We start from the raw sequence: 25,925 nt of genomic DNA on the forward strand, positions 1-25,925 counted from the left end.
TTATTGTGGCTTATCCAAAGGCCGCGGACGTTGCTCCCTCGATGGCAAGCAGGTCGGAAGTTACTAGCACCTCGAGCCATGCTCAAACACTCACCTTAATCTTCAAAGAATGAGGAAAAAAATTAAAACAATAATTTCATTCATGAATAAACAAATCCATTTGGGTGTTCCCACGTCCTCTTCACCTCTGAGTAGCATTATTGTGGCTGATCCAAAGGCCGCGGACGTTGCTCCCTCGATGGAAAGCAGGTCGGAAGTTACTGGCACCTCGAGCCATGCTCAAACACTCACCTTAATCTTCAAAGAATAAGGAAATAAGTAAATAGAACAACATAATTAATAAAAAAACAAACCAATTTGGGTCTTCTAACGTCCTCTTCACCTCTGGTAGCATTATTGTGGCTTATCCAAAGGCCGCGGACGTTGCTCCCTCGATGGCAAGCAGGTCGGAAGTTACTAGCACCTCGAGCCATGCTCAAACACTCACCTTAATCTTCAAAGAATGAGGAAAAAAATTAAAACAATAATTTCATTCATAAATTAACAGATCCATTTGGGTCTTCCCACGTCCTCTTCACCTCTGGGTAGCATTATTGTGGCTTATCCAAAGGCCGCGGACCTTGCTCCCTCGATGGCAAGCAGGTCAGAAGTTACTGGCACCTCGAGCCATGCTCACATGTTCACGATTAATCCTTAATCTTCAAAGAATAAGGAAAAAAAATAAATACAATAACATAAAAAAACAAACCGATTTGGGTCTTCCCATGTCGTCTTCACCTCTGGGTGGCATTATTGTGGCTTACCCAAAGGCCGCGGCCGTTGCTCCCTCGTTGGCAAGCAGGTCGGAAGTTACTAGCACCTCGAGCCATGCTCAAACACTCACCTTAATCTTCAAAGAATGAGGAACAAAATTAAAATAATAATTTCATTCATAAATAAACAAATCCATTTGGGTGTTCCCATGTCCTCTTCACCTCTGGGTAGCATTATTGTGGCTTATCCAAAGGCCGCGGTCGTTGCTCCCTCGATGGCAAGCAGGTCGGAAGTTACTAGCACCTCGAACCATGCTCACATACTCACGATTAATCTTAATCTTCGAAGAATAAGGAAAAAAATGAATACATGAATAAACAAAAAAAAAAATGAAAAAATAAAAAAATGAATACATGAATAAACAAATCCATTTAGGTCTTCCCATGTCCTCTTCACCTCTGGGTAGCATTATTGTGGCTGATCCAAAGGCCGCGGACGTTGCTCCCTCGATGGCAAGCAGGTCGGAAGTTACTAGCACCTCGAGCCATGCTCAAACACTCACCTTAATCTTCAAAGAATGAGGAAAAAAATTAAAACAATAATTTCATTCATAAATTAACAGATCCATTTGGGTCTTCCCACGTCCTCTTCACCTCTGTGTAGCATTATTGTGGCTTATCCAAAGGCCGCGGACGTTGCTCCCTCGATGGCAAGCAGGTCGGAAGTTACTAGCACCTCGAGCCATGCTCACATATTCACGATTAATCCTTAATCTTCAAAGAATGAGGAGAAAAATTAAAACAATAATTTAATATATAAATAAAACAAATCCATTTGGGTCTTCCCATGTCCTCTTCACCTCTGGGTAGCATTATTGTGGCTTATCCAAAAGCCGCGGTCGTTGCTCCCTCGATGGCAAGCAGGTCGGAAGTTACTAGCACCTCGAGCCATGCTCACATACTCAGGATTAATCCTTAATCTTCAAAGAATAAGGAAAAAAAATAAATACAATAACATAAAAAAACAAACCAATTTGTGTCTTCTGACGTCCTTTTCACCTCTGGGTAGCATTATTGTGGCTTATCCGCGGACGTTGCTCCCTCGATGGCAAGCAGGTCGGAAGTTACTAGCACCTCGAGCCATGCTCAAACACTCACCTTAATCTTCAAAGAATGAAGAACAAAATTAAAATAATAATTTCATTCATAAATAAACAAATCCATTTGGGTGTTCCCATGTCCTCTTCACCTCTGGGTAGCATTATTGTGGCTGATCCAAAGGCCGCGGACGTTGCTCCCTCGATGGCAAGCAGGTCAGAAGTTACTAGCACCTCGAGCCATGCTCACATACTCACGATTAATCCTTAATCTTCAAAGAATGAGGAAAAACTTAAAACAATAATTCAATTCATAAATAAATATATCCATTTGGGTTTTCCCACGTCCTCTTCACCTCTGGGTAGCATTATTGTGGCTTATCCAAAGGCCGCGGACGTTGCTCCCTCGATGGCAAGCAGGTCGGAAGTTACTAGCACCTCGAGCCATGCTCACATACTCACGATTAATCCTTAATCTTCGAAGAATGAGGAAAAAAATGAATACAACAAAATAATTCATGAATAAAGAAATCCATTTGGGTCTTCCCACGTCCTCTTCACCTCTGGGTAGCATTATTGTGGCTTATCCAAAGGCCGCGGATGTTGCTCCCTCGATGGCAAGCAGGTCGGAAGTTACTAGCAACTCGAGCAATGCTCAAACACTCACCTTAATCTTCAAAGAATGAGGAAAAAAATTAAAACAATAATTTCATTCATGATTAAACAAATTCATTTTGTTGTTCCCACGTCCTCTTCACCTCTGGGTAGCATTATTGTGGCTGATCCAAAGGCCGCGGACGTTGCTCCCTCGATGGCAAGCAGGTCGGAAGTTACTAGCACCTCGAGCCATGCTCACATACTCACGATTAATCTTAACCTTCAAAGAATGAGGAAAAAAATTAAAACAATAATTTAATACATGAATAAACAAATCCATTTGGGTCTTCCCATGTCCTCTTCACCTCTGGGTAGCATTATTGTGGCTGATCCAAAGGCCGCGGACGTTGCTCCCTCGATGGCAAGCAGGTCAGAAGTTACTAGCACCTCGAGCCATGCTCACATACTCACGATTAATCCTTAATCTTCAAAGAATGAGGAAAAACGTAAAACAATAATTCAATTCATAAATAAATATATCCATTTGGATTTTCCCACGTCCTCTTCACCTCTGGGTAGCATTATTGGGGCTTATCCAAAGGCCGCGGACGTTGCTCCCTCGATGGCAAGTAGGTCGGAAGTTACTAGCACCTCGAGCCATGCTCACATACTCACGATTAATCCTTAATCTTCAAAGAATGAGGAGAAAAATTAAAACAATAATTTAATTTATAAATAAAACAAATCCATTTGGGTCTTCCCATGTCCTCTTCACCTCTGGGTAGCATTATTGTGGCTTATGCAAAAGCCGCGGTCGTTGCTCCCTCGATGGCAAGCAGGTCGGAAGTTACTAGCACCTCGAGCCATGCTCAAACACTCACCTTAATCTTCAAAGAATGAGGAAAAAAATTGAAACAATAATTTCATTCATGAATAAACAAATCCATTTGGGTGTTCCCACAACCTCTTCACCTCTGGGTAGCATTATTGTGGCTGATCCAAAGGCCGCGGACGTTGCTCCCTCGATGGCAAGCAGGTCAGAAGTTACTAGCACCTCGAGCCATGCTCACATACTCACGATTAATCCTTAATCTTCAAAGAATGAGGAAAAACTTAAAACAATAATTCAATTCATAAATAAATATATCCATTTGGGTTTTCCCACGTCCTCTTCACCTCTGGGTAGCATTATTGTGGCTGATCCAAAGGCCGCGGACGTTGCTCCCTCGATGGCAAGCAGGTCAGAAGTTACTAGTACCTTGAGCCATGCTCACATACTCACGATTAATCCTTAATCTTCAAAGAATGAGGAAAAACTTAAAACAATAATTCAATTCATAAATAAATATATCCATTTGGGTTTTCCCACGTCCTCTTCACCTCTGGGTAGCATTATTGTGGCTTATCCAAAGGCCGCGGACGTTGCTCCCTCGATGGCAAGCAGGTCGGAAGTTACTAGCACCTCGAGCCATGCTCACATACTCACGATTAATCCTTAATCTTCAAAGAATGAGGAGAAAAATTAAAACAATAATTTAATTTATAAATAAAACAAATCCATTTGGGTCTTCCCATGTCCTCTTCACCTCTGGGTAGTATTATTGTGGCTTATCCAAAAGCCGCGGTCGTTGCTCCCTCGATGGCAAGCAGGTCGGAAGTTACTAGCACCTCGAGCCATGCTCACATACTCAGGATTAATCCTTAATCTTCAAAGAATAAGGAAAAAAAAAAAATACAATAACATAAAAAAACAAACCAATTTGTGTCTTCTGACATCCTTTTCACCTCTGGGTAGCATTATTGTGGCTTATCCGCGGACGTTGCTCCCTCGATGGCAAGCAGGTCGGAAGTTACTAGCACCTCGAGCCATGCTCAAACACTCACCTTAATCTTCAAAGAATGAGGAACAAAATTAAAATAATAATTTCATTCATGAATAAACAAATCCATTTGGGTGTTCCCATGTCCTCTTCACTTCTGGGTAGCATTATTGGGGCTTATCCAAAGGCCGCGGACGTTGCTCCCTCGATGGCAAGCAGGTCGGAAGTTACTAGCACCTCAAGCCATGCTCACATACTCACGATTAATCCTTAATCTTCAAAGAATGAGGAGAAAAATTAAAACAATAATTTAATTTATAAATAAAACAAATCCATTTGGGTCTTCCCATGTCCTCTTCACCTCTGGGTAGCATTATTGTGGCTTATGCAAAAGCCGCGGTCGTTGCTCCCTCGATGGCAAGCAGGTCGGAAGTTACTAGCACCTCGAGCCATGCTCACATATTCACGATTAATCCTTAATCTTCAAAGAATGAGGAAAAACTTAAAACAATAATTCAATTCATAAATAAATATATCCATTTGGGTTTTCCCACGTCCTCTTCACCTCTGGGTAGCATTATTGTGGCTGATCCAAAGGCCGCGGACGTTGCTCCCTCGATGGCAAGCAGGTCAGAAGTTACTAGCACCTCAAGCCATGCTCACATACTCACGATTAATCCTTAATCTTCAAAGAATGAGGAAAAACTTAAAACAATAATTCAATTCATAAATAAATATATCCATTTGGGTTTTCCCACGTCCTCTTCACCTCTGGGTAGCATTATTGTGGCTTATCCAAAGGCCGCGGACGTTGCTCCCTCGATGGCAAGCAGGTCAGAAGTTACTAGAACCTTGAGCCATGCTCACATACTCACGATTAATCCTTAATCTTCAAAAAATGAGGAAAAACTTAAAACAATAATTCAATTCATAAATAAATATATCCATTTGGGTTTTCCCACGTCCTCTTCACCTCTGGGTAGCATTATTGTGGCTTATCCAAAGGCCGCGGACGTTGCTCCCTCGATGGCAAGCAGGTCGGAAGTTACTAGCACCTCGAGCCATGCTCACATACTCACGATTAATCCTTAATCTTCAAAGAATGAGGAGAAAAATTAAAACAATAATTTAATTTATAAATAAAACAAATCCATTTGGGTCTTCCCATGTCCTCTTCACCTCTGGGTAGTATTATTGTGGCTTATCCAAAAGCCGCGGTCGTTGCTCCCTCGATGGCAAGCAGGTCGGAAGTTACTAGCACCTCGAGCCATGCTCACATACTCAGGATTAATCCTTAATCTTCAAAGAATAAGGAAAAAAAAAAAATACAATAACATAAAAAAACAAACCAATTTGTGTCTTCTGACATCCTTTTCACCTCTGGGTAGCATTATTGTGGCTTATCCGCGGACGTTGCTCCCTCGATGGCAAGCAGGTCGGAAGTTACTAGCACCTCGAGCCATGCTCAAACACTCACCTTAATCTTCAAAGAATGAGGAACAAAATTAAAATAATAATTTCATTCATAAATAAACAAATCCATTTGGGTGTTCCCATGTCCTCTTCACCTCTGGGTAGCATTATTGTGGCTGATCCAAAGGCCGCGGACGTTGCTCCCTCGATGGCAAGCAGGTCGGAAGTTACTAGCACCTCGAGCCATGCTCAAACACTCACCTTAATCTTCAAAGAATGAGAAAAAAAATTAAAACAATAATTTCATTCATGAATAAACAAAGCCATTTGGGTGTTCCCACATCCTCTTCACCTCTGGGTAGCATTATTGTGGCTGATCCAAAGGCCGCGGACGTTGCTCCCTCGATGGCAAGCAGGTCAGAAGTTACTAGCACCTCGAGCCATGCTCACATACTCACGATTAATCCTTAATCTTCAAAGAATGAGGAAAAACTTAAAACAATAATTCAATTCATAAATAAATATATCCATTTGGGTTTTCCCACGTCCTCTCCAACTCTGGGTAGTATTATTGTGGCTTATCCAAAGGCCGCGGATGTTGCTCCCTCGATGGCAAGCAGGTCGGAAGTTACTAGCACCTCGAGCCATGCTCACATACTCACGATTAATCCTTAATCTTCGAAGAATGAGGAAAAAAATGAATACAATAATATAATTCATGAATAAAGAAATCCATTTGGGTCTTCCCACGTCCTCTTCACCTCTGGGTAGCATTATTGTGGCTTATCCAAAGGCCGCGGACTTTGCTCCCTCGATGGCAAGCAGGTCGGAAGTTACTAGCACCTCGAGCAATGCTCAAACACTCACCTTAATCTTCAAAGAATGAGGAAAAAAATTAAAACAATAATTTCATTCATGATTAAACAAATTCATTTTGTTGTTCCCACGTCCTCTTCACCTTTGGGTAGCATTATTGTGGCTGATCCAAAGGCCGCGGACGTTGCTCCCTCGATGGCAAGCAGGTCGGAAGTTACTAGCACCTCGAGCCATGCTCACATACTCACGATTAATCTTAATCTTCAAAGAATGAGGAAAAAAATTAAAACAATAATTTAATACATGAATAAACAAATCCATTTGGGTCTTCCCATGTCCTCTTCACCTCTGGGTAGCATTATTGTGGCTGATCCAAAGGCCGCGGACGTTGCTCCCTCGATGGCAAGCAGGTCAGAAGTTACTAGCACCTCGAGCCATGCTCACATACTCACGATTAATCCTTAATCTTCAAAGAATGAGGAAAAACTTAAAACAATAATTCAATTCATAAATAAATATATCCATTTGGATTTTCCCACGTCCTCTTCACCTCTGGGTAGCATTATTGGGGCTTATCCAAAGGCCGCGGACGTTGCTCCCTCGATGGCAAGCAGGTCGGAAGTTACTAGCACCTCGAGCCATGCTCACATACTCACGATTAATCCTTAATCTTCAAAGAATGAGGAGAAAAATTAAAACAATAATTTAATTTATAAATAAAACAAATCCATTTGGGTCTTCCCATGTCCTCTTCACCTCTGGGTAGCATTATTGTGGCTTATGCAAAAGCCGCGGTCGTTGCTCCCTCGATGGCAAGCAGGTCGGAAGTTACTAGCACCTCGAGCCATGCTCAAACACTCACCTTAATCTTCAAAGAATGAGGAAAAAAATTGAAACAATAATTTCATTCATGAATAAACAAATCCATTTGGGTGTTCCCACAACCTCTTCACCTCTGGGTAGCATTATTGTGGCTGATCCAAAGGCCGCGGACGTTGCTCCCTCGATGGCAAGCAGGTCAGAAGTTACTAGCACCTCGAGCCATGCTCACATACTCACGATTAATCCTTAATCTTCAAAGAATAAGGAAAAACTTAAAACAATAATTCAATTCATAAATAAATATATCCATTTGGGTTTTCCCACGTCCTCTTCACCTCTGGGTAGCATTATTGTGGCTTATCCAAAGGCCGCGGACGTTGCTCCCTCGATGGCAAGCAGGTCAGAAGTTACTAGTACCTTGAGCCATGCTCACATACTCACGATTAATCCTTAATCTTCAAAGAATGAGGAGAAAAATTAAAACAATAATTTAATTTATAAATAAAACAAATCCATTTGGGTCTTCCCACGTCCTCTTCACCTCTGGGTAGCATTATTGTGGCTTATCCGCGGACGTTGCTCCCTCGATGGCAAGCAGGTCGGAAGTTACTAGCACCTCGAGCCATGCTCAAACACTCACCTTAATCTTCAAAGAATGAGGAACAAAATTAAAATAATAATTTCATTCATGAATAAACAAATCCATTTGGGTGTTCCCATGTCCTCTTCACTTCTGGGTAGCATTATTGGGGCTTATCCAAAGGCCGCGGACGTTGCTCCCTCGATGGCAAGCAGGTCGGAAGTTACTAGCACCTCAAGCCATGCTCACATACTCACGATTAATCCTTAATCTTCAAAGAATGAGGAGAAAAATTAAAACAATAATTTAATTTATAAATAAAACAAATCCATTTGGGTCTTCCCATGTCCTCTTCACCTCTGGGTAGCATTATTGTGGCTTATGCAAAAGCCGCGGTCGTTGCTCCCTCGATGGCAAGCAGGTCGGAAGTTACTAGCACCTCGAGCCATGCTCACATATTCACGATTAATCCTTAATCTTCAAAGAATGAGGAAAAACTTAAAACAATAATTCAATTCATAAATAAATATATCCATTTGGGTTTTCCCACGTCCTCTTCACCTCTGGGTAGCATTATTGTGGCTGATCCAAAGGCCGCGGACGTTGCTCCCTCGATGGCAAGCAGGTCAGAAGTTACTAGCACCTCGAGCCATGCTCACATACTCACGATTAATCCTTAATCTTCAAAGAATGAGGAAAAACTTAAAACAATAATTCAATTCATAAATAAATATATCCATTTGGGTTTTCCCACGTCCTCTTCACCTCTGGGTAGCATTATTGTGGCTTATCCAAAGGCCGCGGACGTTGCTCCCTCGATGGCAAGCAGGTCAGAAGTTACTAGTACCTTGAGCCATGCTCACATACTCACGATTAATCCTTAATCTTCAAAGAATGAGGAGAAAAATTAAAACAATAATTTAATTTATAAATAAAACAAATCCATTTGGGTCTTCCCATGTCCTCTTCACCTCTGGGTAGTATTATTGTGGCTTATCCAAAAGCCGCGGTCGTTGCTCCCTCGATGGCAAGCAGGTCGGAAGTTACTAGCACCTCGAGCCATGCTCACATACTCAGGATTAATCCTTAATCTTCAAAGAATAAGGAAAAAAAAAAAATACAATAACATAAAAAAACAAACCAATTTGTGTCTTCTGATATCCTTTTCACCTCTGGGTAGCATTATTGTGGCTTATCCGCGGACGTTGCTCCCTCGATGGCAAGCAGGTCGGAAGTTACTAGCACCTCGAGCCATGCTCAAACACTCACCTTAATCTTCAAAGAATGAGGAACAAAATTAAAATAATAATTTCATTCATGAATAAACAAATCCATTTGGGTGTTCCCATGTCCTCTTCACCTCTGGGTAGCATTATTGTGGCTGATCCAAAGGCCGCGGACGTTGCTCCCTCGATGGCAAGCAGGTCGGAAGTTACTAGCACCTCGAGCCATGCTCAAACACTCACCTTAATCTTCAAAGAATGAGGAAAAAAATTAAAACAATAATTTCATTCATGAATAAACAAATCCATTTGGGTGTTCCCACATCCTCTTCACCTCTGGGTAGCATTATTGTGGCTGATCCAAAGGCCGCGGACGTTGCTCCCTCGATGGCAAGCAGGTCAGAAGTTACTAGCACCTCGAGCCATGCTCACATACTCACGATTAATCCTTAATCTTCAAAGAATGAGGAAAAACTTAAAACAATAATTCAATTCATAAATAAATATATCCATTTGGGTTTTCCCACGTCCTCTTCACCTCTGGGTAGCATTATTGTGGCTGATCCAAAGGCCGCGGACGTTGCTCCCTCGATGGCAAGCAGGTCAGAAGTTACTAGCACCTCGAGCCATGCTCACATACTCACGATTAATCCTTAATCTTCAAAGAATGAGGAAAAAACTTAAAACAATAATTCAATTCATAAATAAATATATCCATTTGGGTTTTCCCACGTCCTCTTCACCTCTGGGTAGCATTATTGTGGCTTATCCAAAGGCCGCGGACGTTGCTCCCTCGATGGCAAGCAGGTCAGAAGTTACTAGTACCTTGAGCCATGCTCACATACTCACGATTAATCCTTAATCTTCAAAGAATGAGGAAAAACTTAAAACAATAATTCAATTCATAAATAAATATATCCATTTGGGTTTTCCCACGTCCTCTTCACCTCTGGGTAGCATTATTGTGGCTTATCCAAAGGCCGCGGACGTTGCTCCCTCGATGGCAAGCAGGTCGGAAGTTACTAGCACCTCGAGCCATGCTCACATACTCACGATTAATCCTTAATCTTCAAAGAATGAGAAGAAAAATTAAAACAATAATTTAATTTATAAATAAAACAAATCCATTTGGGTCTTCCCATGTCCTCTTCACCTCTGGGTAGCATTATTGTGGCTTATCCAAAAGCCGCGGTCGTTGCTCCCTCGATGGCAAGCAGGTCGGAAGTTACTAGCACCTCGAGCCATGCTCACATACTCAGGATTAATCCTTAATCTTCAAAGAATAAGGAAAAAAAAAAAATACAATAACATAAAAAAACAAACCAATTTGTGTCTTCTGACATCCTTTTCACCTCTGGGTAGCATTATTGTGGCTTATCCGCGGACGTTACTCCCTCGATGGCAAGCAGGTCGGAAGTTACTAGCACCTCGAGCCATGCTCAAACACTCACCTTAATCTTCAAAGAATGAGGAACAAAATTAAAATAATAATTTCATTCATGAATAAACAAATCCATTTGGGTGTTCCCATGTCCTCTTCACCTCTGGGTAGCATTATTGTGGCTGATCCAAAGGCCGCGGACGTTGCTCCCTCGATGGCAAGCAGGTCGGAAGTTACTAGCACCTCGAGCCATGCTCAAACACTCACCTTAATCTTCAAAGAATGAGGAAAAAAATTAAAACAATAATTTCATTCATGAATAAACAAATCCATTTGGGTGTTCCCACATCCTCTTCACCTCTGGGTAGCATTATTGTGGCTGATCCAAAGGCCGCGGACGTTGCTCCCTCGATGGCAAGCAGGTCAGAAGTTACTAGCACCTCGAGCCATGCTCACATACTCACGATTAATCCTTAATCTTCAAAGAATGAGGAAAAACTTAAAACAATAATTCAATTCATAAATAAATATATCCATTTGGGTTTTCCCACGTCCTCTTCACCTCTGGGTAGCATTATTGTGGCTGATCCAAAGGCCGCGGACGTTGCTCCCTCGATGGCAAGCAGGTCGGAAGTTACTAGCACCTCGAGCCATGCTCACATACTCACGATTAATCCTTAATCTTCGAAGAATGAGGAAAAAAATGAATACAATAATATAATTCATGAATAAACAAATCCATTTGGGTCTTCCCACGTCCTCTTCACCTCTGTGTAGCATTATTGTGGCTTATCCAAAGGCCGCGGACGTTGCTCCCTCGATGGCAAGCAGGTCAGAAGTTACTAGCACCTCGAGCCATGCTCACATACTCACGATTAATCCTTCATCTTCAAAGAATGAGGAAAAACTTAAAACAATAATTCAATTCATAAATTAATATATCCATTTGGGTTTTCCCACGTCCTCTTCACCTCTGGGTAGCATTATTGTGGCTTATCCAAACGCCGCGGACGTTGCTCCCTCGATGGCAAGCAGGTCGGAAGTTACTAGCACCTCGAGCCATGCTCACATACTCACGATTAATCCTTAATCTTCAAAGAATGAGGAGAAAAATTAAAACAATAATTTAATTTATAAATAAAACAAATCCATTTGGGTCTTCCCATGTCCTCTTCACCTCTGGGTAGCATTATTGTGGCTGATCCAAAGGCCGCGGACGTTGCTCCCTTGATGGCAAGCAGGTCGGAAGTTACTAGCACCTCGAGCCATGCTCACATACTCACGATTAATCCTTAATCTTCAAAGAATGAGGAACAAAATTAAAACAATAATTTTATTCATAAATAAACAAATCCATTTGGGTGTTCCCATGTCCTCTTCACCTCTGGGTAGCATTATTGTGGCTGATCCAAAGGCCGCGGACGTTGCTCCCTCGATGGCAAGCAGGTCGGAAGTTAGTAGCACCTCGAGCCATGCTCAAACACTCACCTTAATCTTCAAAGAATGAGGAAAAAAATTAAAACAATAATTTCATTCATGAATAAACAAATCCATTTGGGTGTTCCCACATCCTCTTCACCTCTGGGTAGCATTATTGTGGCTGATCCAAAGGCCGCGGACGTTGCTCCCTCGATGGCAAGCAGGTCAGAAGTTACTAGCACCTCGAGCCATGCTCACATACTCACGATTAATCCTTAATCTTCAAAGAATGAGGAAAAACTTAAAACAATAATTCAACTCATAAATAAATATATCCATTTGGGTTTTCCCACGTCCTCTTCACCTCTGAGTAGCATTATTGTGGCTTATCCAAAGGCCGCGGACGTTGCTCCCTCGATGGCAAGCAGGTCGGAAGTTACTAGCACCTCGAGCCATGCTCACATACTCACGATTAATCCTTAATCTTCGAAGAATGAGGAAAAAAATGAATATAATAATATAATTCATGAATAAAGAAATCCATTTGGGTCTTCCCACGTCCTCTTCACCTCTGGGTAGCATTATTGTGGCTTATCCGCGGACGTTGCTCCCTCGATGGCAAGCAGGTCGGAAGTTACTAGCACCTCGAGCCATGCTCAAACACTCACCTTAATCTTCAAAGAATGAGGAACAAAATTAAAATAATAATTTCATTCATGAATAAACAAATCCATGTGGGTGTTCCCATGTCCTCTTCACCTCTGGGTAGCATTATTGTGGCTGATCCAAAGGCCGCGGACGTTGCTCCCTCGATGGCAAGCAGGTCGGAAGTTACTAGCACCTCGAGCCATGCTCAAACACTCACCTTAATCTTCAAAGAATGAGGAAAAAAATTAAAACAATAATTTCATTCATGAATAAACAAATCCATTTGGGTGTTCCCACATCCTCTTCACCTCTGGGTAGCATTATTGTGGCTGATCCAAAGGCCGCGGACGTTGCTCCCTCGATGGCAAGCAGGTCAGAAGTTACTAGCACCTCGAGCCATGCTCACATACTCACGATTAATCCTTAATCTTCAAAGAATGAGGAAAAACTTAAAACAATAATTCAATTCATAAATAAATATATCCATTTGGGTTTTCCCACGTCCTCTTCACCTCTGGGTAGCATTATTGTGGCTTATCCAAAGGCCGCGGACGTTGCTCCCTCGATGGCAAGCAGGTCAGAAGTTACTAGTACCTTGAGCCATGCTCACATACTCACGATTAATCCTTAATCTTCAAAGAATGAGGAAAAACTTAAAACAATAATTCAATTCATAAATAAATATATCCATTTGGGTTTTCCCACGTCCTCTTCACCTCTGGGTAGCATTATTGTGGCTTATCCAAAGGCCGCGGACGTTGCTCCCTCGATGGCAAGCAGGTCGGAAGTTACTAGCACCTCGAGCCATGCTCACATACTCACGATTAATCCTTAATCTTCAAAGAATGAGGAGAAAAATTAAAACAATAATTTAATTTATAAATAAAACAAATCCATTTGGGTCTTCCCATGTCCTCTTCACCTCTGGGTAGTATTATTGTGGCTTATCCAAAAGCCGCGGTCGTTGCTCCCTCGATCGCAAGCAGGTCGGAAGTTACTAGCACCTCGAGCCATGCTCACATACTCAGGATTAATCCTTAATCTTCAAAGAATAAGGAAAAAAAAAAAATACAATAACATAAAAAAACAAACCAATTTGTGTCTTCTGACATCCTTTTCACCTCTGTGTAGCATTATTGTGGCTTATCCGCGGACGTTACTCCCTCGATGGCAAGCAGGTCGGAAGTTACTAGCACCTCGAGCCATGCTCAAACACTCACCTTAATCTTCAAAGAATGAGGAACAAAATTAAAATAATAATTTCATTCATGAATAAACAAATCCATTTGGGTGTTCCCATGTCCTCTTCACCTCTGGGTAGCATTATTGTGGCTGATCCAAAGGCCGCGGACGTTGCTCCCTCGATGGCAAGCAGGTCGGAAGTTACTAGCACCTCAAGCCATGCTCAAACACTCACCTTAATCTTCAAAGAATGAGGAAAAAAATTAAAACAATAATTTCATTCATGAATAAACAAATCCATTTGGGTGTTCCCACATCCTCTTCACCTCTGGGTAGCATTATTGTGGCTGATCCAAAGGCCGCGGACGTTGCTCCCTCGATGGCAAGCAGGTCAGAAGTTACTAGCACCTCGAGCCATGCTCACATACTCACGATTAATCCTTAATCTTCAAAGAATGAGGAAAAATTTAAAACAATTATTCAACTCATAATTAAATATATCCATTTGGGTTTTCCCACGTCCTCTTCACCTCTGGGTAGCATTATTGTGGCTTATCCAAAGGCCGCGGACGTTGCTCCCTCGATGGCAAGCAGGTCGGAAGTTACTAGCACCTCGAGCCATGCTCACATACTCACGATTAATCCTTAATCTTCGAAGAATGAGGAAAAAAATGAATACAATAATATAATTCATGAATAAAGAAATCCATTTGGGTCTTCCCACGTCCTCTTCACCTCTGGGAAGCATTATTGTGGCTGATCCAAAGGCCGCGGACGTTGCTCCCTCGATGGCAAGCAGGTCAGAAGTTACTAGCACCTCGAGCCATGCTCACATACTCACGATTAATCCTTAATCTTCAAAGAATGAGGAAAAACTTAAAACAATAATTCAATTCATAAATAAATATATCCATTTGGGTTTTCCCACGTCCTCTTCACCTCTGGGTAGCATTATTGTGGCTTATCCAAAGGCCGCGGACGTTGCTCCCTCGATGGCAAGCAGGTCGGAAGTTACTAGCACCTCGAGCCATGCTCACATACTCACGATTAATCCTTAATCTTCGAAGAATGAGGAAAAAAATTAATACAATAATGTAATTCATGAATAAAGAAATCCATTTGGGTCTTCCCACGTCCTCTTCACCTCTGGGTAGCATTATTGTGGCTTATCCAAAGGCCGCGGACGTTGCTCCCTCGATGGCAAGCAGGTCGGAAGTTACTAGCACCTCGAGCCATGCTCAAACACTCACCTTAATCTTCAAAGGATGAGGAAAAAAATTAAAACAATAATTTCATTCATGATTAAACAAATCCATTTGGGTGTTCCCATGTCCTCTTCACCTCTGGGTAGCATTATTGTGGCTGATCCAAAGGCCGCGGACGTTGCTCCCTCGATGGCAAGCAGGTCGGAAGTTACTAGCACCTCGAGCCATGCTCACATACTCACGATTAATCCTTAATCTTCGAAGAATGAGGAAAAAAATGAATACAATAATATAATTCATGAATAAACAAATCCATTTGGGTCTTCCCACGTCCTCTTCACCTCTGTGTAGCATTATTGTGGCTTATCCAAAGGCCGCGGACGTTGCTCCCTCGATGGCAAGCAGGTCGGAAGTTACTAGCACCTCGAGCCATGCTCACATACTCACGATTAATCCTTAATCTTCGAAGAATGAGGAAAAAAATGAATACAATAATATAATTCATGAATAAAGAAATCCATTTGGGTCTTCCCACGTCCTCTTCACCTCTGGGTAGCATTATTGTGGCTTATCCAAAGGCCGCGGACGTTGCTCCCTCGATGGCAAGCAGGTCAGAAGTTACTAGCACCTTGAGCCATGCTCAAACACTCACCTTAATCTTCAAAAAATGAGGAACAAAATTAAAATAATAATTTCATTCATAAATAAACAAATCCATTTGGGTGTTCCCATGTCCTCTTCACCTCTGGGTAGCATTATTGTGGCTGATCCAAAGGCCGCGGACGTTGCTCCCTCGATGGCAAGCAGGTCAGAAGTTACTAGCACCTCGAGCCATGCTCACATACTCACGATTAATCCTTAATCTTCAAAGAATGAGGAAAAACTTAAAACAATAATTCAACTCATAAATAAATATATCCATTTGGGTTTTCCCACGTCCTCTTCACCTCTGAGTAGCATTATTGTGGCTTATCCAAAGGCCGCGGACGTTGCTCCCTCGATGGCAAGCAGGTCGGAAGTTACTAGCACCTCGAGCCATGCTCACATACTCACGATTAATCCTTAATCTTCGAAGAATGAGGAAAAAAATGAATACAATAATATAATTCATGAATAAAGAAATCCATTTGGGTCTTCCCACGTCCTCTTCACCTCTGGGTAGCATTATTGTGGCTTATCCAAAGGCCGCGGACGTTGCTCCCTCGATGGCAAGCAGGTCGGAAGTTACTAGCACCTCGAGCCATGCTCAAACACTCACCTTAATCTTCAAAAAATGAGGAACAAAATTAAAATAATAATTTCATTCATAAATAAACAAATCCATTTGGGTGTTCCCATGTCCTCTTCACCTCTGGGTAGCATTATTGTGGCTGATCCAAAGGCCGCGGACGTTGCTCCCTCGATGGCAAGCAGGTCGGAAGTTACTAGCACCTCGAGCCATGCTCACATACTCACGATTAATCCTTAATCTTCAAAGAATGAGGAACAAAATTAAAATAATAATTTCATTCATAAATAAACAAATCCATTTGGGTGTTCCCATGTCCTCTTCACCTCTGGGTAGCATTATTGTGGCTGATCCAAAGGCCGCGGACGTTGCTCCCTCGATGGCAAGCAGGTCGGAAGTTACTAGCACCTCGAGCCATGCTCAAACACTCACCTTAATCTTCAAAGAATGAGGAAAAAAATTAAAACAATAATTTCATTCATGAATAAACAAATCCATTTGGGTGTTCCCACATCCTCTTCACCTCTGGGTAGCATTATTGTGGCTGATCCAAAGGCCGCGGACGTTGCTCCCTCGATGGCAAGCAGGTCAGAAGTTACTAGCACCTCGAGCCATGCTCACATACTCACGATTAATCCTTAATCTTCAAAGAATGAGGAAAAAATTTAAAACAATAATTCAATTCATAAATAAATATATCCATTTGGGTTTTCCCACGTCCTCTTCACCTCTGGGTAGCATTATTGTGGCTTATCCAAAGGCCGCGGACGTTGCTCCCTCGATGGCAAGCTGGTCGGAAGTTCCTAGCACCTCGAGCCATGCTCACATACTCACGATTAATCCTTAATCTTCGAAGAATGAGGAAAAAAATGAATACAATAATATAATTCATGAATAAAGAAATCCATTTGGGTCTTCCCACGTCCTCTTCACCTCTGGGTAGCATTATTGTGGCTTATCCAAAGGCCGCGGACGTTGCTCCCTCGATGGCAAGCAGGTCGGAAGTTACTAGCACCTCGAGCCATGCTCAAACACTCACCTTAATCTTCAAAGAATGAGGAAAAAAATTAAAACAATAATTTCATTCATGAATAAACAAAGCCATTTGGGTGTTCCCACATCCTCTTCACCTCTGGGTAGCATTATTGTGGCTGATCCAAAGGCCGCGGACGTTGCTCCCTCGATGGCAAGCAGGTCAGAAGTTACTAGCACCTCGAGCCATGCTCACATACTCACGATTAATCCTTAATCTTCAAAGAATGAGGAAAAACTTAAAACAATAATTCAATTCATAAATAAATATATCGATTTGGGTTTTCCCACGTCCTCTTCACCTCTGGGTAGCATTATTGTGGCTTATCCAAAGGCCGCGGACGTTGCTCCCTCGATGGCAAGCAGGTCGGAAGTTACTAGCACCTCGAGCCATGCTCACATACTCACGATTAATCCTTAATCTTCGAAGAATGAGGAAAAAAAAGAATACAATAATATAATTCATGAATAAAGAAATCCATTTGGGTCTTCCCACGTCCTCTTCACCTCTGGGTAGCATTATTGTGGCTTATCCAAAGGCCGCGGACGTTGCTCCCTCGATGGCAAGCAGGTCGGAAGTTACTAGCACCTCGAGCCATGCTCAAACACTCACCTTAATCTTCAAAGAATGAGGAAAAAAATTAAAACAATAATTTCATTCATGATTAAACAAATCCATTTGGGTGTTCCCACGTCCTCTTCACCTCTGGGTAGCATTATTGTGGCTGATCCAAAGGCCGCGGACGTTGCTCCCTCGATGGCAAGCAGGTCGGAAGTTACTAGCACCTCGAGCCATGCTCACATACTCACGATTAATCTTAATCTTCAAAGAATGAAGAAAAACATTAAAACAATAATTTAATACATGAATAAACAAATCCATTTGGGTCTTCCCATGTCCTCTTCACCTCTGGGTAGCATTATTGTGGCTGATCCAAAGGCCGCGGACGTTGCTCCCTCGATGGCAAGCAGGTCGGAAGTTACTAGCACCTCGAGCCATGCTCACATACTCACGATTAATCCTTAATCTTCGAAGAATGAGGAAAAAAATGAATACAATAATATAATTCATGAATAAACAAATCCATTTGGGTCTTCCTACGTCCTCTTCACCTCTGGGTAGCATTATTGTGGCTTATCCAAAGGCCGCGGACGTTGCTCCCTCGATGGCAAGCAGGTCAGAAGTTACTAGCACCTCGAGCCATGCTCACATACTCACGATTAATCCTTAATCTTCAAAGAATGAGGAAAAACTTAAAACAATAATTCAATTCATAAATAAATATATCCGTTTGGGTTTTCCCACGTCCTCTTCACCTCTGGGTAGCATTATTGTGGCTTATCCAAAGGCCGCGGACGTTGCTCCCTCGATGGCAAGCAGGTCGGAAGTTACTAGCACCTCGAGCCATGCTCACATACTCACGATTAATCCTTAATCTTCGAAGAATGAGGAAAAAAATGAATACAATAATATAATTCATGAATGAAGAAATCCATTTGGGTCTTCCCACGTCCTCTTCACCTCTGGGTAGCATTATTGTGGCTTATCCAAAGGCCGCGGACGTTGCTCCCTCGATGGCAAGCAGGTCGGAAGTTACTAGCACCTCGAGCCATGCTCAAACACTCACCTTAATCTTCAAAGAATGAGGAACAAAATTAAAATAATAATTTCATTCATAAATAAACAAATCCATTTGGGTGTTCCCATGTCCTCTTCACCTCTGGGTAGCATTATTGTGGCTGATCCAAAGGCCGCGGATGTTGCTCCCTCGATGGCAAGCAGGTCGGAAGTTACTAGCACCTCGAGCCATGCTCAAACACTCACCTTAATCTTCAAAGAATGAGGAAAAAAATTAAAACAATAATTTCATTCATGATTAAACAAATCCATTTGGGTGTTCCCACGTCCTCTTCACCTCTGGGTAGCATTATTGTGGCTGATCCAAAGGCCGCGGACGTTGCTCCCTCGATGGCAAGCAGGTCGGAAGTTACTAGCACCTCGAGCCATGCTCACATACTCACGATTAATCTTAATCTTCAAAGAATGAGGAAAAAAATTAAAACAATAATTTAATACATGAATAAACAAATCCATTTGGGTCTTCCCATGTCCTCTTCACCTCTGGGTAGCATTATTGTGGCTGATCCAAAGGCCGCGGACGTTGCTCCCTCGATGGCAAGCAGGTCGGAAGTTACTAGCACCTCGAGCCATGCTCACATACTCACGATTAATCCTTAATCTTCGAAGAATGAGGAAAAACTTAAAACAATAATTCAATTCATAAATAAATATATCCATTTGGGTTTTCCCACGTCCTCTTCACCTCTGGGTAGCATTATTGTGGCTTATCCAAAGGCCGCGGACGTTGCTCCCTCGATGGCAAGCTGGTCGGAAGTTCCTAGCACCTCGAGCCATGCTCACATACTCACGATTAATCCTTAATCTTCGAAGAATGAGGAAAAAAATGAATACAATAATATAATTCATGAATAAAGAAATCCATTTGGGTCTTCCCACGTCCTCTTCACCTCTGGGTAGCATTATTGTGGCTTATCCAAAGGCCGCGGACGTTGCTCCCTCGATGGCAAGCAGGTCGGAAGTTACTAGCACCTCGAGCCATGCTCAAACACTCACCTTAATCTTCAAAGAATGAGGAAAAAAATTAAAACAATAATTTCATTCATGAATAAACAAAGCCATTTGGGTGTTCCCACATCCTCTTCACCTCTGGGTAGCATTATTGTGGCTGATCCAAAGGCCGCGGACGTTGCTCCCTCGATGGCAAGCAGGTCAGAAGTTACTAGCACCTCGAGCCATGCTCACATACTCATGATTAATCCTTAATCTTCAAAGAATGAGGAAAAACTTAAAACAATAATTCAATTCATAAATAAATATATCGATTTGGGTTTTCCCACGTCCTCTTCACCTCTGGGTAGCATTATTGTGGCTTATCCAAAGGCCGCGGACGTTGCTCCCTCGATGGCAAGCAGGTCGGAAGTTACTAGCACCTCGAGCCATGCTCACATACTCACGATTAATCCTTAATCTTCGAAGAATGAGGAAAAAAATGAATACAATAATATAATTCATGAATAAAGAAATCCATTTGGGTCTTCCCACGTCCTCTTCACCTCTGGGTAGCATTATTGTGGCTTATCCAAAGGCCGCGGACGTTGCTCCCTCGATGGCAAGCAGGTCGGAAGTTACTAGCACCTCGAGCCATGCTCAAACACTCACCTTAATCTTCAAAGAATGAGGAAAAAAATTAAAACAATAATTTCATTCATGATTAAACAAATCCATTTGGGTGTTCCCACGTCCTCTTCACCTCTGGGTAGCATTATTGTGGCTGATCCAAAGGCCGCGGACGTTGCTCCCTCGATGGCAAGCAGGTCGGAAGTTACTAGCACCTCGAGCCATGCTCACATACTCACGATTAATCTTAATCTTCAAAGAATGAAGAAAAACATTAAAACAATAATTTAATACATGAATAAACAAATCCATTTGGGTCTTCCCATGTCCTCTTCACCTCTGGGTAGCATTATTGTGGCTGATCCAAAGGCCGCGGACGTTGCTCCCTCGATGGCAAGCAGGTCGGAAGTTACTAGCACCTCGAGCCATGCTCACATACTCACGATTAATCCTTAATCTTCGAAGAATGAGGAAAAAAATGAATACAATAATATAATTCATGAATAAACAAATCCATTTGGGTCTTCCTACGTCCTCTTCACCTCTGGGTAGCATTATTGTGGCTTATCCAAAGGCCGCGGACGTTGCTCCCTCGATGGCAAGCAGGTCAGAAGTTACTAGCACCTCGAGCCATGCTCACATACTCACGATTAATCCTTAATCTTCAAAGAATGAGGAAAAACTTAAAACAATAATTCAATTCATAAATAAATATATCCGTTTGGGTTTTCCCACGTCCTCTTCACCTCTGGGTAGCATTATTGTGGCTTATCCAAAGGCCGCGGACGTTGCTCCCTCGATGGCAAGCAGGTCGGAAGTTACTAGCACCTCGAGCCATGCTCACATACTCACGATTAATCCTTAATCTTCGAAGAATGAGGAAAAAAATGAATACAATAATATAATTCATGAATAAAGAAATCCATTTGGGTCTTCCCACGTCCTCTTCACCTCTGGGTAGCATTATTGTGGCTTATCCAAAGGCCGCGGACGTTGCTCCCTCGATGGCAAGCAGGTCGGAAGTTACTAGCACCTCGAGCCATGCTCAAACACTCACCTTAATCTTCAAAGAATGAGGAACAAAATTAAAATAATAATTTCATTCATAAATAAACAAATCCATTTGGGTGTTCCCATGTCCTCTTCACCTCTGGGTAGCATTATTGTGGCTGATCCAAAGGCCGCGGATGTTGCTCCCTCGATGGCAAGCAGGTCGGAAGTTACTAGCACCTCGAGCCATGCTCAAACACTCACCTTAATCTTCAAAGAATGAGGAAAAAAATTAAAACAATAATTTCATTCATGATTAAACAAATCCATTTGGGTGTTCCCACGTCCTCTTCACCTCTGGGTAGCATTATTGTGGCTGATCCAAAGGCCGCGGACGTTGCTCCCTCGATGGCAAGCAGGTCGGAAGTTACTAGCACCTCGAGCCATGCTCACATACTCACGATTAATCTTAATCTTCAAAGAATGAGGAAAAAAATTAAAACAATAATTTAATACATGAATAAACAAATCCATTTGGGTCTTCCCATGTCCTCTTCACCTCTGGGTAGCATTATTGTGGCTGATCCAAAGGCCGCGGACGTTGCTCCCTCGATGGCAAGCAGGTCGGAAGTTACTAGCACCTCGAGCCATGCTCACATACTCACGATTAATCCTTAATCTTCGAAGAATGAGGAAAAAAATGAATACAATAATATTATTCATGAATAAACAAATCCATTTGGGTCTTCCCACGTCCTCTTCACCTCTGGGTAGCATTATTGTGGCTTATCCAAAGGCCGCGGACGTTGCTCCCTCGATGGCAAGCAGGTCAGAAGTTACTAGCACCTCGAGCCATGCTCACATACTCACGATTAATCCCTAATTTTCAAGGAAACAAATGCACAAAATAATATAATTGATAAAAAAAATAATAGAGTCTTTTCACATCCTCTTCACCTCTGGGTAGCATTATTGTGGACGAAACGGAAAAGAGAAAAGTCTCTGCATGCTGTTTCAGTAGTTGTGAGCTGAAGAACTGATCTGTTCTATCAGAACTCTCTCTGCCACTCTGTGATCCCATGACACAATTGTGTTCCATTGGCACATTCTGTTCTACTTATTTTCAACATGACATCACCGCTTGAAAAGAAATGGAATGAAAACATATTTTCAAAAGGAAACAATAAATTTAATCAAAAGTGTCTCAAAATATGACAAAATGTCCCACAGCTAAATTGTGGATGTAAGACTGCACTTTAGTGACAAAATAGACTTGCATTCATTCATGTACTGAGTATCATTTTAAATAAATGCAGTCACTTTGTACATCATGGGCCTCAAAAGCTGCAGATTTATTGTTTGTCAATTTTTTTGGGGGTAATTTAACTAATTGAAACTAACTTACTTATTGAAGAGTACATATTGTGTATAACAAGTTTTTCCCTATCGTATTGTGTTTTAGTGTCCAGATCGCCATAGAAACCATACATGAGACTGTGGTATTTTAAATGAAAATACAAGTCTATACATTTAATTCAATTTTTTTTTTTTTTTTATTCATGCAATGCTATTATTAGGTTAATATTGCTAATTTAGAATTTACTGCTGTCTGACTGAGGAAACTTTTCACAGCAGTAGCCATCACCACCGCAACCTATGATTGCTGCTAGACAGACAGGTCTATAGCGCCCCCTAACGCATGGAAGGCCATAGTTTGGACAAAGTTGATCCAATATTCATGAAATTTGGTAGGCACATCCACCTCATTATTTCAGACATATTCCTCATTGGGTTTCATTAGCTCCGCTAATGTATTTTATGCATACTTTTACGAACTTCTCCTAGAGTGTTTATCGGATCCGCGTCAAATTTGGGTGGTATAATCCACCCACTACTGTGATGCTAAATTGCGAAAGAATTTTTGATCGCTCGAACGGTGATGTCATACGTCATGTGCAAAGACGCCATTTTGTCACTTTATAGGTATGGAACTTTGCGATACTCCTCCTAGAGGATTCAGGAGATCCATCTCAAAGTCGGGCAGCAGAATCTCAACACCTTCAGGATGATGAGGAAATAGGCCATTGTTCCATTCTATGGCGATATCCTGTTCCGCTAACTATTGATAAACACACAAAGACACCACACATTGAAACTTAACACAGCATTATTTATGTAGACAAAATAATTATACACTATCCTGTAAAGACATGATGCAACAATATACACCTTACACACATAAGGACAGCATGTAAGAAACACTGAACTTGCTACATACCAACAATATTGCCAGCTGTGTTCTGCTGCGCTGCCTGAGATCGACGGTTGGATCTTTTACACAGCATCTGTAAATATATAAGCACAATTGATTAATAACAACAATTTTACCCCCCGAGACAGTTCATTGTACTGATACAGTGACCCAGAGTTGCAAACAACTAAAGCAGTTGGTTTCCAAGTGGGCCAGAACCATAAATGACATGCAAATGACAACACACAGACTCATCTTTGATAGAAGATGTTCCAACACAATACAATTCATCACAATTTGTACTGTTAATAAATAAAAGTAGTAACACAAACTTACCGTAAACCAAAAGGAGCTGCTTGGAAATAAAAGCTGTAGATTCGTCAGAGGTGTCCTGAAAGCTCGATCCAATGTGTTCTACTGTTACCAGCAGATTTACCCACTTGTTAAAAAAAACAAGAGAGTGATTTGATCCTGAGGGTACCAGCCTTATATTTGCCAACATGCAGGTTTCTGTGGGCGTGTCTAAAAACAAGGAGCTAATCACAACACAGGTGGGTTTCTGTGGGCGTCGCCAGCAGCAAGGCACTAACCAACCAAAACACTGTCTTGGGGAAAAAGTTCAAATAGAAATACTACTTAAAAAGTATATAATCTTTTCTTGTTGGTTAATCAGTGATAAAAATAATATGAAAATATGAAAGATATGTATCTTTAGCCACTAATGATGAAACAGAACCATTAACTCTATACTTGTACTATATATACTGTATATATATACTGGAAAAACAAAGTTTGGAAACTTGTGTTTGGTGGATTATTTCTCTGTTGTTACAATGCTAATGGTCATTGTATTTTACATGGTTGGAAAGCCTGTTTATTTACCTTCACAATGATGTCCAACTTGTAAGGATCATGCATTTGTGGGATGAGCAGCACAGCTGATTATGTGGGGAGTGCCCAAGAAAAATTTGCCAAAATGCTCTGCCATTGGTAAACAGTGTATTCTCATAAGGCTACCAGGAAGCCTGCAACGACTGCCCTTCACCGTCAGGCCCATTTGCGCTGGTGTCGACAACACAGACAATGGAACCTGAACATGTGGGGGAATGTCATGTTCAGTGATGAGTTCAGGTTCTGTCTGCCAAAGTTGGATGGCAGGGTCAAAGTATGGAGATGACGTGGAGAACGCTGTGCTGATTGTTGCACCGATGGAGTAACAGCTTTTGGTGGGGGCAGTGTCATGGTGTGGGGGGGAGGTGGGGCATCTACCTCACTGGCAAAACAAGGTTTGTCATCATTGAAGGCCATCTCAATGCAGGGAGATATCAGGATGAGATTCTGCAGCCAGTGGCGATCCCATATCTCCACAATCTGGCACCTAACTTTATCCTCCAAGATGACAACGCTCGCCCCCACAGAGCCAGGGTTATCATAGACTACCTCCACAATGTGGGAGTAGAGAGAATGGAACGGCCTGCCAAGAGTCCACACCTCAACCCAATTCAACACTTGTACGATCAGCTTGGGCGTGCTGTACGTGTTAGAGTGACCGACACAAACACGGTGGCTGACCTGCAACGAATCCTTGTTGAGGAATGGAACGCCATCCCACAGCAACGTGTGACCAGGTTGGTGACCAGCATGAGGAGGAGGTGCCAGGCTGTTGTGGCTGCGTATGGATCTTCCACCGCTACTGAGGCTCCTGACGGTGTATTAAATGAATAAAGTGTAAAATTGCCAATATGTCTTGTTTGTTCCTTGTTACTGATAGAGAGTTCAATCATCCAATACACCAAACAACTCAAATCAAGAGTCAATACCAACAGGAGAATACACTGTTTACCATTGACGGAGCATTTTGGCAAATTTTTCTTGGGCACTCCCCACATAATCAGCTGTGCTGCTCATCCCACAAATGCATGATCCTTACAAGTTGGACATCATTGTGAAGGTAAATAAACAGGCTTTCCAACCATGTAAAATACAATGACCATTAGCATTGTAACAACAGAGAAATAATCCACCAAACACAAGTTTCCAAACTTTGTTTTTCCAGTTTATATACCATACATACTGTATATGATATTTTTACAGGTTTAATTTATAATAGTTTAACTTAGAAGCAATTCATACACTAGATAAGACCTTGGAGTGGAAAATGTAGTGTCATGTAGTGAAAGCACAAATCAAGACAACAACAGTTATTGGAGATTTGCTATTCACATAAAAAGGTTTTGCCTAACACTGAATGTGATAGTATTACATTTATA

At 41.9% G+C, this 25,925-nt stretch overlaps 5 long non-coding RNA genes across 5 annotated transcripts; 1 reads left to right on the top strand and 4 right to left on the bottom strand.

The window, feature by feature from the left end:
- Window positions 1–766: 766 nt before the first annotated feature.
- Window positions 767–4,572, bottom strand: LOC119485858. Its single transcript, XR_005206379.1, has 3 exons — window positions 4,331–4,572; window positions 3,909–3,940; window positions 767–859 (listed from the first exon to the last, which is right to left on the bottom strand). It is a non-coding gene; the product is annotated as an uncharacterized LOC119485858 (long non-coding RNA).
- Window positions 4,573–12,398: 7,826 nt separating this feature from the next.
- LOC119485865 lies at window positions 12,399–12,922 on the bottom strand. The gene is made up of 2 exons (XR_005206390.1): window positions 12,877–12,922; window positions 12,399–12,489 (listed from the first exon to the last, which is right to left on the bottom strand). It is a non-coding gene; the product is annotated as an uncharacterized LOC119485865 (long non-coding RNA).
- Window positions 12,923–14,347: 1,425 nt separating this feature from the next.
- LOC119485864 lies at window positions 14,348–14,801 on the bottom strand. The gene is made up of 2 exons (XR_005206389.1): window positions 14,690–14,801; window positions 14,348–14,485 (listed from the first exon to the last, which is right to left on the bottom strand). It is a non-coding gene; the product is annotated as an uncharacterized LOC119485864 (long non-coding RNA).
- Window positions 14,802–15,444: 643 nt separating this feature from the next.
- On the bottom strand, window positions 15,445–16,862 carry LOC119485861. Its single transcript, XR_005206384.1, has 2 exons — window positions 16,789–16,862; window positions 15,445–15,583 (listed from the first exon to the last, which is right to left on the bottom strand). It is a non-coding gene; the product is annotated as an uncharacterized LOC119485861 (long non-coding RNA).
- On the top strand, window positions 15,461–16,213 carry LOC119485860. Its single transcript, XR_005206383.1, has 2 exons — window positions 15,461–15,565; window positions 15,967–16,213. It is a non-coding gene; the product is annotated as an uncharacterized LOC119485860 (long non-coding RNA).
- Window positions 16,863–25,925: the final 9,063 nt, after the last annotated feature.

This window comes from Sebastes umbrosus, chromosome 3 (assembly GCF_015220745.1).
Source record: "Sebastes umbrosus isolate fSebUmb1 chromosome 3, fSebUmb1.pri, whole genome shotgun sequence".
Classification (NCBI taxonomy): domain Eukaryota; kingdom Metazoa; phylum Chordata; class Actinopteri; order Perciformes; family Sebastidae; genus Sebastes; species Sebastes umbrosus.